The sequence below is a fragment of the Manacus candei genome, unplaced genomic scaffold (genome assembly GCF_025592945.1).
Source record: "Manacus candei isolate 608988 ecotype Guabito, Panama unplaced genomic scaffold, ASM2559294v1 h1tg000041l, whole genome shotgun sequence".
In the NCBI taxonomy this organism is placed as follows: Eukaryota; Metazoa; Chordata; class Aves; order Passeriformes; family Pipridae; genus Manacus; species Manacus candei.
Genome location: NW_026138089.1, coordinates 1,923,714 through 1,938,194, shown reverse-complemented (window position 1 = coordinate 1,938,194; position 14,481 = coordinate 1,923,714).

Below are 14,481 nucleotides of genomic sequence, written 5' to 3'. Positions count from 1 at the left end.
GGAATAATCTTGTAGACATTTATTCATGGCCAGTGAAGTCAGTAATGTGCTTTTAACTGCTCCATCCACCCCCATATCAGTGCAGAATATTATTAACACCTGTATTTCTAGTTATGTACATATTTCCTCCACATCAGTTCCACTGCATTGCTCCCTTAGGATCACACTAATAAAGGTAGTGTAATGTTTACAAATTCTAAGAAGCTTTTTCATATGAGTTTCCTAGTGATAAGTTAAATAATAAATGAGCATGACCTTTATGCATTTGAGTTGGCTGCATTTCCTGAAGGATTCCTATTCTTATTGTGTCCTGATTCTTCATGTCACTCCAGTCTGAGCTCCAGCAAATAAGGCAAAGTCATATCAACTGCAAGAGCAGCACCAAACATCACCTTTCTTAAAAATGCCAGGCCAAAGAGTGAGTTTAGTGCCTTAAACTATGGATTTGAATGAGGCCTTTTAACTAAAGTTAGAGCTGTGTTGAATTTATTTCTTTTTTCCTTTGGAAGAAATTCTGAGGCAAATGAGAAAGGAAACTTGAAATTTCTGTATTGCAATTTTTCACTCTGGAGAATTCATAAAAAATAGACTACAAACCATTGGCTCAGTTCTGATCTTTGCTGCAAGACCAGCTGACAGCCCCACAATATTTCGTATATGTGTGGTGAATTAATAAATGAAGTCTGACCATGCATACAATTTTATATCTATTTTGCTAAAAACTATAAACTGTTTTTAACCCACATCTATGTATAAATGTGGGTTCTACTTATATAATTTTTGTCTACCATATGTTTCATCTTGGCAGTCTTGTTATTTAATTTTAGAGCATGTAGTTTCATAGTTACTGACAAGAAATTATACATATAACTCATTTTGATTATTGTTTTCTAAACACAAACATATATAGTAGGAGAACAAAAAATATAACAATAATTTACCTTGCCTATATATTTCTGATATAAAAACTTGGGTAACTGTAACTCAGATAGTACTATCACATTAGTAGAAGTCAGCATTTTGTGAAGGCTGGTGAGCATCTCATTGATGTGACAGACAGATTGTAAGCTTACTTTTTCTTTATTTAACGTGCTATACCTTAGTAGGCACATCTTATGAACTAAAATGTTGTGCTGTGTCTTTGACTTCCATCAGTAATGGGTAATACACCAAAAATGCCTCTGCCCATATCTATATTTCACTGAGCTAAAATCCTTTTATCTGCAAGAACCTGACATTTATTAAAACCCTAAAAACTAGCCAATAGTCCTTAAAATAAAATAAGTCATAAATAATTTTGTCCTAGTTTCTTCTTAGTAGCCAGTACAGTGCTGTGTTTTGAATTTAATATGAGAATAATGTTGATAACACACTCATGTTTTAGTTGTTGTTGAGCAGTGCTTACTCTAAATCAAGGACTTTTCAGATTCCCATGCTCTGCCATGGTGTACAAGATACCAGGACATAGCATAGCCAGGACAGGTGACCTGAACTAGTCAAAGGGATATTCTATATCACAGAACACTGGGCTCACTATAGCATCAGTCAGTAGGGTGGTGAGCAATTGAACTGTGCATCACTTGTTTCCCTTGGTGTTTATTCATTGCCACCACCTTTTCATTACAATTAGCATTAATATTGTTGTCGTTTTGTTGCTGTTTTGTTAGTTTTGTTGTTATCATCATGGCTAGGCTTCACAAACAAAGATTTGGGTATCTACATTCGATACCGTACTGATGGAATCCTATTCAACCTAAGGCGACTGAAGGCCCACACCAAGACCTTAAACCATCTTGTCTGGGAGCTGCTTTATGCTGATGATGCCGCCCTTGTTGCCCACTCAGAAGTAGCTTTGCAGACACTGCTGAGCTCTTTGGGCTGGAAGTCAGCTTAAAGAAGACAGAAGTTCTCCATCAACCTGAACCTCAGGAAGTCTTCCTTCATCCCCATATCACCATTGGTGAATCAGAGCTCAAATCAGTCCAGCAGTTTAATTACCTAGGCAGCCTCATCTCCTCGGATGGTAAGATTGACAGAGAGATAAACAACAGGTTAGCAAAGGCATATAGTGCCTTTGGAAAGCTTTATAAAAGAGTTTGGCAAAATAAACACTTGAAGAAAAGTACCAAGATCAGTGTTTACAGAGCCATAGTGCTGTCTACTCTCTTATATGGATCTGAATCATGGGTCATCTACTGCCACCACCTGCATCTCCTAGAACACTTCCATCAACGCTGCCTCCGTTCAATCCTAAATATCCACTGGTCAGATTATGTGACCAATACTTCTGCTCTAGAACAAGCAGCAGTCACAAGCATTGAGGCCATGTTGCTGAGAACACAGCTGTGTTGGGCAGGGCATGTCTCCAGGATGAAGGACCACCACCCTCCTAAGATCCTGCTTTATGGTGAACTTGCCACTGGCTGCCGCATAAGAGAAACCCCAAAGAAAAGATACAAGGACTCCCTGAAACAACATCTCAGCCTTGGCCATATTGATCACCATAACTGATCTACTCTGGCCTCCAATCAGGAGGCCTGGAGACACACCAACTATAACGCAGCTGTCTCCTTTGAGAACACACGCAGGATCACTCTCGAGGAGAAAAGACATCGCAGAAAGAATCGTGTCTTGCAGAATACACCATCTAAGGAGTCTTTCTGCTGTGCCTTTTGCAACTGGACATGCCTATCTCATATTGGTGTTTTTAGCCACCAGTGTGCTTGTAACAAACGTGGGTAGAGCCCTTCCCAAATCTTCATTCGAGAAACCTAGCCATGATGATAAGAACAACACTGTCATTATATTTTATTTTTTAAATTATTAAACCATTCTTATATAAACCCATGACTGACTTTTTTTTTCCCAACGCTCCTCTCCAACAGTAGGGTCAGACATTGAGCAACTGAGTGGTACTTCGTTGCTAATTGGGATTAAACCATGACAAACTCGATTAAGTTTTTTTTCCTCTTCTGTTTAATTTGATAGAGAACTGCAAGAGAATAGCAATAAATGAGTAAAAAAATATTTTCTCTATGATTTCATATTTTCTTTCTTGTGCTCCCGGCAACTCAGTTTTACACCCTTTTCTCACAAATAGTAATTCTTAAACTGCCTAAGTCTCTCAGTTTAGGAATAATGTCTATATAGTTAAGCTTGACTCAGAAAATAAGGTGCAGATGAGACAGCAGTGATATCTTCAGAATTTCACTGAGTAATATTTTAAAGCAAAACAGTTTCTGTCACTCTTTAGAAAGCAACAGGCATAATTTCCAGGGAAGTTTTCAAAATTTGATTAATTGCTAGATTGGAAAAAATATGTTTTATATGTTATATATTATGTTTTGAGGAAAATAAAGCAATTTTGTTTAATTTAAAAATTTGAATTAATAAAGCTTTACAACTAATTCACAAATTTTAAATAATATTTAAATGTTTTCTTATTATTAAAAATAATTTCTTACTGCAGGCACTTCAGTACAAGGGGTACAAGGTAGAAACAAAATGCTGTTACCAATCAGTAAATGGTTTAGGAGATTTGTAATGGCACAGAAATTTTTTAGGTTCTTTGAATTGGATCTTTGTTCAGTATAGACCAAGATAAGTCTACTGATGGCAGTGGTTATATATGGAGTTACAGCTGCTGAAGATCTATGCTTTTTGAGGTCAGAAAAGGCCAAACATTAAAAAAGTTCTTCTGAACAGTACAAGCCAGAGAACATCACTCACTATTTATCATAGTAACCTCAACAATTTACTTGTGGGCCCACTTTTAAAACATCTTCAGATTCTATTCTATTCTATTCTATTCTATTCTATTCTATTCTATTCTATTCTATTCTATTCTATCCTATCCTATTCTACTCTATTCTTTCTATTCTGTTCTGTTCTCTTCCGTTATGTTTTAGGTTTTCAAGACTGGAAGTGCAGAAAATACCACATGTATGGAATTGTTCTACACTACGTTGCTGCTCAGTCTGACCTGGATCAATATAATTTCCTGGGGACTATCTGTTTCTCAATATTAACTTCACTGGTGAGTTCTCAGTCTCTTCATTATTGTGAAAGCATAGAAATCATAGAAACTAAAACCATCTTTGACACTCAAAGAGGTTGTTTCAGTTTAAAGCTAGTATTTTTACTGAAAATCAAATCTTGGAAAAAAACTGATCAACAAATAAACTGCTCATTCATATTGCTTATACAGCAAAAGCCTTTGTAATGCAATTAAACCAGCAAAAGAATGATTTTGTTGTGCTTAGCACCTGTTGCTTAAAGCAGTCAATGTATATATATCATATTAATTCCTTTTATCAACATACACATATTTTACTACTCTAGTGCAGCAAAAGATCTCTCTTGTAGCGATTTTTACAAGCAATTGAATAAAGAAAAATTCTTTATTCTAATTTAATTCTAATGTATGTTAGCAGAGAAGCTACGTTCTGAGAATAATATAGAATTCTTTCCTATGCCAGAATGTTCAGAAAAAGAAAGTGAGATTTAGCTACAGATTAATAACCACGGAAATAAAAACAATTCACAGATGCATTACCACCAGAAACCTGATTTTCAAAGTTATTATAATGTAAAAATAAAGCAAAAGCAATATCAAGTAATTTTATGCATCATTTCAGTATTCATCAAATATTCAACAAAAGTAAAATATTTACAATTAATACACACAGTCAAAATTCCCATAGACCTTTCTGGAAAATAAAAGCAAATTACTCAATAAAATAATTTTTTGAATATATTAGTAAAAGAGGTGGCAGATCCCAAGAAAGGTTTACATAAATATATACTAATATGTGAAATACTAGATTTTTTTCTTCTATTATAAAAAATTTTGTATTGCATTTTTCCATCTAAGAATGAAATAATATTTGCCTTGTGACATGCCAGAGGCCAGTCAATTGAAATTACATGTGATCTTGTTCTTGAAGAATAATTTTAGCTGCAACAGTGCATTTATATTCATTAAACCACATCCAGTAAACTCCAGTAAGTATTAATTGCAGTTTTGTTTTTCCTTTAATCAAGAAACAACTGGACATCTACTTAAAATTCTAGGATAGAGAGTCAATATTTTAGGCTTTTTTAAATGCCAGTATTTTTTGGCAGAATTATATAATTTCAAGAAGTTTACTATTGAAAATAAAAACCTAAATAACTGCTAACTTTGGGTGTCTTCATTTTCTTTCTCATTTATTTTTCAAAATCCAGCCTAAGGCAGCTAAAATTAGAATCATGAGTTCCACCATCATGATGTCCCAACTTCTTCCTCCTGCTGTTCTACACAGGAATTCAGATTAGGTAGGAATCACTAGGATTTCAGCAGTACATGTGAAAGCTTAGAGTGTTTTCTCAGAAAGAATGTTTGCACCTAATCGCTACCTTTCCTTCCACACATCTTACAGATTATTTCCAGTAACAAATCCACAACAGAGATTGCAACACATGACATAAACATACTGTCTGTCCAGCAGAGGCAGTGATACTTCTTTTTATAAAAGTGATCTGCATACAAGTGAAAATAAAACAGCAGAAAGATGGTTAAGTGATGTAAAGAAAGGTAGAGACATTGTTCAGAATGGCATTTTTTATCTTTACAATGTTTCCCTCTGTGGCAGCCCAGTAGTCTGTCATACTATTTATGTTGATGACTGTTGGGCAAATGCCTCCATTGTGTTTAACAGATTGGTTCCCCAATAAACAACCTGAGGTCAGAGGTCTGTTTTCACATCCTACAAATCTGCTCTTGAATTTGTGTTTAATTATTATTTTTGTGGCCAAAACCACAGTGCAAACAACAGAGAAGAATCTGAAGCTAGTAAATTGAGAAAAATAGCATAATCTTAATGGTATTTATACAAACTGTTTAGTGAGTGTCTATGAATAATTAACATGTTTTTGAAATCAAGTCTAATTTACGGACAGTCTGGTAACCAAAAAGAAAACAAAACAATGCAAACCAGATTGCAGTTCAAGAACATTTGGGGTGTAATCCTTTGGGGTTCTGGTCTGTTCCGGAGCACTTTAAACTCTGCTACCTTCATTCCTTTCTGCTGAAGATGAATCTGATCTCTGACACCAACAGCTGCTCCAAACTTTTTGAGCTCATTATTTACCAGTTTAATCAGTAACAGCAATGCACCACTGGACCCTGTGCAGCCCCACATCCCATGATCCTATATTTGCCCCACCCCAAGTGTCTCTAAATGATGGTTTCATCTGCTTTGTGTAATTTTACCCCAAGGTTCAACAGGTACAGAGGTCTTCACATTGGCCTTCACACCGTAGACGAATGCTGCCTAGAGGAATAAAGTATTTTTCATAACAGAGTGTTAAGCATTGTCATTCTTTAACCTTCAGTCTCTTTTCATGCTTACTCTCTAACTTTTTAGAGCAGTAGGTCATAAAAAGGCTTTAAGCTGAAATACTGCCTTAAGCTGTTTAATTGTGTTTTTTAATGGGTCACTGTGTTTCTAAGTTTTCTATGTGTATAGGCTAAAAAACAGAAGAAAAAATCTATTTTGAAAAAGCCTACTTTTTTGGATGAGGCTACTGTTGAAAGATCTATCTAAAGAGTGGTTTGAAGGAAGTGGTTGAAGAGGTGACAGACAAAATACTTCAGCTGGCATGAAGGATGCCTCTAGAGAACACAAGTAGCTCATGCTGGGATCATTTCCTAGGTGAAGTAGAGTGGTTGTTGTTGTGTTAAGAAAAAAAGGATTTTTATATAGTCCTATCAAGAAGCCAAGTTGCTTATATTCTGCTGAGTTGTTACTACTAATCTTGAATAAATTATTCTCTAAAGCAAAGAAAGATGTCCCTTGATGCTGTTACTTAACAAGGGTTTTTTTTCCTTTTATTTCAAAGGAAGCCCTGTGGGTCACTTACATGAAACCACATCTTTCCATCTTATTAACACTTCATATAAAGAAACTCTACCTCAGAACAACTAACTTAAAATCATTATTCTGAGTTGAGTTACATGATAAAAGATTTACCTTTAAGTAATGAGTTCTTCAAGACTTTACACATTTATTCCAAAAACAATATTTTTTTCATTTGAACATTTCTCATAAAAAAGATCCATCTAACCAAAACATTTAAATTTCTTCTTCAGCTTTTAATTATTTAACATATTTATTCAAATATATTTCAGTGCATATCAATTGTTTTAATACTGTTATCCATTCCCATTTATGTACTTGTGTAATGATAGTAGAGCAAGGAAATTATAGGAAAGAAAAAAGGGTGAAGTTTGGGTTTTTTTTCAGATCAATTTATCACCCACTCCAAAGAGCAGGTGTTTGGCATGAAGCCTTGATTTCTGTAGAGCATCACCAATTTTCACATTTGTCTTTGAATACAGAAAAATATTTCCTTATTCCAGTTAAAACAATCTTTTCCCAGACAGAGGAAGGTTTTCTGCTAAAACCAAAAAAAATTACCTTTTTTTAATTATAATAAGTTTTATGTTTCGTATTTTTCATCTGTAACAATTTCTTAATCACAGTTTAGTCATCACAGTTTAATTTTTCTCTTTGTGTAATAAAATTTGACATGGATTGCAGCAAAAAGCCTTATGTTATACTATGTGGTGTTATTCCAAATTGAGGATGGGTACAACTCCAAAGGAGAGTCTGCATTATAAACTGGAATATAAATTTGTGGTTTTGACATTCACAGTTGGATGAATCTTGAAAAGCCTTCACAGCTGACTGAATTCAAGGGCATCTTAACATATGAAAACATGCAAACATATTTTTTTAACAAAAAAGGAAGGTATTTAGTAACTAATCCTGTACGTTGAATTACAGTCGAGTGTCACATACATGGTAAATCTCCCTCTGCTGGACATACCCTGTGTTGACCCCATTTTGGACTCTACAAACTCTGGTGCTCTTTTGACTTTTTTGAATGAAATATGCTGCAGTTTCCAAGACTTTTCAAGTTTGTCACTTTTGTCTCTCTCTCTTCCTCCTCTCCCCCTATTTCCCTCCATATCTTTCTGTCTGTACTTTTGGTTCTTATCCAACCAAGTGCAGGATGAATGTGGGTCCCTCTGAATACTCTCTCTGTTTTGTTGAACTTGTCTTGTAATTATTAAACTCTTCTGTCTTTCTCTGTGGGGATTCCCTTGTCTCCAAATTTCTTTATGCAGTCAAAAGCAGACAAATAATTTTACAGAAAATTTTTGCAAATGTGCTGTCCCAGTTTACATACCAAATATAAAATACGTTTTCCTTTCTTCTATGTAAGTTACTTAAAAAACTACTTAAAGGTAAATATCGAATTAAGTCAGATTTTTTTCTCTTTAAATAAAGAAATAAGCAAATGTCAACAATTGCTTTATAGCCATTCTTCTAGTCCTAGATTCTGCACATATACTGCTGTCCCAAAATTTTATCTGAGAAACACAAAAATATAAATATAAGCAACTCTCCATATAAAATAGGACAAGTCTAGGTTCCAGAAGGACAACATGGAATGTTTTGACATGCCTTACTTTTTATACACCATCTACTTAGGAAGGAAAAAAAATTTCCGTGTCTTGCAAAGAGACTTTAGGAAGTGATGGATTTCTAGAAGTGTTCAAGGTCAAATTGGTTGGGGCTTTGAGCAACCTGACCTAGTGGAAGATGTTTCTGCCCATGGTAGAGGGGTTGGAACTGGATGATCTTTAAGGTCCTATCCAACCCAAATCCTTCTGTGATTCTATGATCAGTGGTTAAGAAACTTGAAGGAACTGGCTTGTACAAAACCAACTGTGTATAACAGGCCTCCTCATGAATTTAATTACTCAAAGACCCACAAGTGTTTCACACATAAGAAAGAGCAGCAGAAATGCTTTGGGAAGTTAGGATAACAGCAGTTATTCCAGTAAGAACTTGTACTTTAATATTTCTAAAAGAAAAGTTAAATTTTATGTAATAAACAGTATGTTAGAAAGTTACAACAGAACAAAACAGTGAAACCAGCTGGATGGGTACAGAATTGCATGGTACTGTTAGGATGTCAGAATCTCTTATCGAGCATCTCTTCCGCTTGGATCAGGTTTAATAAAGGATTAATTAGATCTTAATTTTATGACGTCCTGAACCGGGAATCCTTTTATAATGTTTGTGGGGGTTTGGTTGGTTGATTGGTTGGTTGAGGTTCTTTGGCCATCCTACAAGATCGCTTCTCTCTTGCAGTTTCTTCCTCCAGACTTCCTAGTTTCCCCAATAAAGTTGCAGACTGTCATTTCTGATCAGATTTGTGTTCAATACATATATCCTTTTGTTCTTGGCACTCAAGCTTGTCCATCTAAATGTCCACCAGCTTGATTTTTTGTCTTTTTTGGTCTGATTCTTTGCCTGGCATGTTCAATTGTGTTTAAAGCATTACCGTCTTGGTCAGTTCAATTGTTCTTTATAGGTCAGAACTATAAACTCGTAGATGGAAAGTTGCACTGGTGCTTTAATAGTAGCAGCCACGAGTTCATTAAGAAGATCTCAAAAGTTAATAATTAGGCTAAATGAGAAAGTGTAGGTGTCTGAAGCCAGTATGAATACTTACTGTATTCTGAATTTGCTTAGAACAGAATTCTGTTCAGTTAACTCAGAAAACTGAACAGAAAATATGATAGAAATATTTCATCCATTTTGTATTTATAAAAAAAGTCATTATCCCTATATAAGGGTAGATCCAGCTTCCAGTAATAGTTTGTTCATCAATGTTTCTGTGACATCTGCAAGAAATTAGCCAAGCGATAATGGCTTGGTGCAGAAACTGCAAGAAAGTGCCTGATAGCTGTATAAAAAAAATGTTAAAAGAATATAAATAGCTCATTGATTTTATCATCCTTTCTTGAGGTAGTCTGAAAAGAGATTGGGACCAAAAACTGCATCTTCTGTTGCGTGTGAGTTCCTAACACAGTGGACACAGACAGTAAGGTGAGAATATGAGTGTTAATAAACATCTGTGTGATGTGGACAAACTTGGTTAAAAAAATATTTCAAAATTACATTTAAGTAAATATAATCATGTTTTCTGTAATTGGTCTTTACAGTGAATAAGGATATGAGTAGAAGAACATAAACTTATTTTTACACTGTTTTCCTCCCTAAATGTCAATTTACTGATATATGGAATCCAGTTCCAAGTTTTCAGTGTATCTTTATTTTAGTAAATTTTATGAAAAATGTTAGCAATTTTTTTTTACCTAAATGACTACATTCTGGTAAAAGCCACTGGGAAAATGTCAGTTCATACCCATTCCAAATTGTGACATTGTTTAATTTTCTGCTAGGAAGAACAGAAAAAAAGCTTCTGTTTGCTTCAGTAGTAATCACAAAATAAATTCAATGGGGAACTTGTCCACTGATGCTGCAACCGTACTATAAACTCTTCATCTAACAGAAAGAAAGGTGATAAAAATGCCTTTCACTAGGTCAACACCTTTAACACAAAATGGATAAACACATTCAGATTCTGTCTATCAAAGAACAGCTTCTAATGGATCTTTAAAACACTGGCATGTAACACCTTCATGTCCTTAAAATTGTTAAACATTTGGCAGCATGTTATTAGCCCTGTACATACCAAAAATAAACTTTATTTTTTCCTTCCTGCTTTCATGCTCAGATCTGTCAAACCAACCAAAGTATGTGCAATAACAATGCGAAGGGTCAGAGTTTAACATATGATGCTATTGTTAGCATTCTATGCTGTATATATTCCTTTCCACATTTTGCATCATAAGCGCAGCAAGAGTTGGGTGGGCATCTGAAAGAATGAAAACATTGCAAAGTTAAAATTGAGTCATGTTTTACATTGTTCTTTGATGACATTTTTCTCCATAAGAACATAAGACTTTGTTCTGAAAATGTGCACTCACCTTTATTTTTAGTTATCTCTCTTTTTTTTTTTTTCTGTGGATTTAAATACTGTTTTTTCCACAAACTTTGGCAATATAGTTGTTGAGGACTAACCCCAAGCCACCAAGTGAGTGCTTGCTCACTCTGTCCAGGTAGGATGGGGAAGGGAATCAGAAGAGTGAGAAAACAGGTGTGTTGAATTGAAGATAGTTTAATAGGTAAGGTAAAAGCTGCACACACAAGCAAAGCATACCAGGAATTCACTGACCATTTCTCATGGGCAGGCAGGTGTTCAGCCACCTCCAGAAAAGCTGGGATCCATCATACTTAGTGATAACTTGGGCAGACAAAACACTATATCTCTAAATGTCCCCAATTCCTCCTTCTTCACTCAGCTTTTATTGCTGAATACGAGGTCATATGGTATAAGATGTCCCTTTGGTCTTTGGGGTCAGCTTTCACGGCTGTGTTCCCTCACAGCTTGCTGTGCACCCCCAACCTGCTCACTGGTGGGTGGGGTGAGGACCAGTAAAGGTCTTGACTCTGCAAGCACTACTCAGCAATAACTAAAACATCCCTGTGTTATCAACACTATTTTGGTCAAAAATCCAAACCACAGACCCATATAAGCTACTATGAAGAAAATTAACTCTATTCTAGTCCAAACCAGACGACATGTTTTAGTTAAATTTTACTGCCTGATCAGTAATATTGCTTTGCTGAGACTAAGACCACAGAGAGTCACTGTACAAAAACAGCATTGAAGTACCTTTATAAGGCAACTGGTTCTGGGATACCTCAGTGCTAAGAGGACAGTACACATGCATGATGTATTTTTGTAGATTCTGAGATGATCTTTATAAAGGCTCCGTTGAGATAGGAAAATCTGCTGCTAGGCTTTTTTTTCCCCCCATATTGCAAGTTATGCCTGAGACTGTCATGTTTTTCAGGCATTGAAGGGAAATGCTCAAGAAACTGGTTGAGAATATCCACTGCAACATCCTACAACACTGTTTGATTCTGCATAAATAATTATTTGTCAGCGTAACAGCTAGTAAATTGTCCTTCTTAGTACGAGTGTTGGCAGCAAAGCACCGCTGCACCCTTTACGTTTACTTTTTACTTTTATTTCTATTGCCTCTAATTATGGTGAGCTGGTAACACAGAGAAAAATTAATTATTAGTTGTAAAATCAATGCTGTAGAAAATGGATTTTAAAGGACAATCTAAATGCAGTGTTAGATGCAGTTAACATTTGAATGCTGAATTTTCATTGCTAAGTGTGATAAAAGTGTATTAGCTCATGCTATCCTACATATAATTAGACTAGCAGTTTTCTGAGAAATTGTACAAACAGCGTTATTGAGTCTCTCCCATATTCTTCAAGCCATTGCACTTTAAGTGTAATCAGTCACTTGGTGATTCTTTCAGTACTGAAGATTTTCCTGATAGTCTTGTTATTCTTCTCTATATAACTTTTTCTTAAAGGGCTAAGTGTTTCTATGCTTCAGACGGAGCAGGACATCTTCATTCTTCAAGACCTGATAATTCCATTGGTTGAATTTTTTTTTTTGTGTTGAACTGCTTTGCAGATCTCTCTGTAGTCTCTGTAGTTTCCATATTCTCCATGTGTAGTCAGCTCGTTCCCTACTGCAAGTCATCTGCTACGCATTTCACATACAAGGTTGCTAAGAAATTGCTGTTGGGAACACAGCCTTCTCAGTTTGCTCTTAGATATCTTTGCACAAAAATATTGGAAACATTGAGGACTGTTGATAAACCATTAAGTCTAACATTGACTCATATAAATATCAAGCAAGGAATCAGTATGAGAATTATCTGTGTGTTTATGTGTTAAGGACCAGGTATTTTAAGATTTTAAGCAATCTTTCAAAAAATAGAGTGTTTTTTTAATAATTGCAAGCCACGATCAAATGTGCATTAATTCTGGGAAATCACAGACTTCAGGTTTAGGAAAAGGACATTCTCGGGTAGCATTATCACCTCATGATTGAGTTCCCCATTGGTTTGCTGAAGCTTGAAATTTTCTTATCCTTAGCCAATGAGGTGATGTCTGTCTAGCACCTTAAACAACTTTTCAGATGTGACTAAAAGTGAGTTGAGAATACAGATGTATGTTAGTACCGGACTTGGATGCATTTTCATTGAGGTTTGTTTGTTTGTTTGTTTGGGTTTGTTTTGTTTTTTTCCTGTTTCTTTATAATGACTTGCTAATAAAAAAGCAAATTAAACCATCATTAATATCACACAAATGTTAATTATTGATCTGGGACAGGTTGCATAAGTACATTAGCAGTACAAATACGCAAATTTAGGACATTTTTCTAATATAGGATATACGCCCAAAAGAGGAAATAAGTTAGATACTGTGCAGACAGTTTCAACTAATAGTAAGTTAACTGGAGTAGAACTATGACCGCACAATGTCAAATTCAGTAATACATCTTCATAAAATAATCTCTTCTTTTGATAAAACATGACTTTTAGAATTTAATCCTACATTTTTATAAACATGGTAGGTGAGAAATAATCAAAGAGAGAAAGAGTTTGATGGTGCAGTGGGTTGATGTTGGCTGGAGGACAGGTGCCCACCAAGCTGCTCTATCACTCTCCTCCTCAGGAGAAAAACAGGAGGAGAAAATAAGATGAAAAAAACAACTCTGTGGGTCAAGATAAAGGCAGTTTTAAAAAGCAAAACCAAAGGCCATTCAAGGAAGAAAAGGAAAACAAAACACTTTTTTTCTGTACCTCCCATCAGCAGGTGATGCCCAGCCTCCTCCTGGTGGGTGTTGCCAAAAACAAATGTCATAACAGCAAATTTGCCCCCTTTTCTTTTCTCTTAGTATTTATATCTGAGCAGATACTGCATGGTATGGAATATCCTTTAGCTGCCCTGGCTGTGTCCTCTCCTAAGACCTTTCCTGCTCTCAGGCTACTGATGAGGGGGGAATGTTGGAGAGTCAGTCTTGGTACTGAGTCCTACTGAGCAATAACCGAAACACTGGTGTGTTATCAACACCTTTCTAGCTACCAATGCAAAGCACAGCACTGTGAGGTCTGCTATGGGGAAGATTTACTCCATCTCAACTAAACACAGTAGAGATGCAAAATTTGCTATGTTAATTTTAGCAATTATTTGTGTATAAATAATGAAGACATTTTCTGTTAAGACGATGAAGACTCAAAGAAGAGAAGTAAAATTTTGAGATGTGATCGCCTCCCAGTTTACAGCTCTGAAGTATCCTAGCATAACAATGCACCATAACAATGTTTTCAGAATGAAGAAGAGAATTTTTAAATAAGTAATTGAGAGAAATTACTTCTGAATGCTTTTTCCTAGGCAGGTGTTACTTCTTTACCCTCTAGACACAGAAGGAAAACAAATGAAAAAACCCTTTAAATTAAATCCAAATATGATAATGATTACTTAGTAGCTGTTGTTTGCTCACCCTGCAGATGCTTCTATATCCATTCAGACCTCATGAGAAAATAGCAATTAACATTCCTACAACAGATTAAAAATTTAATTAATTTTTTTTTTAGAAGTTGAAATAGCCAAATGGAAAAAGCAAGCTGAAAACAAGTACTA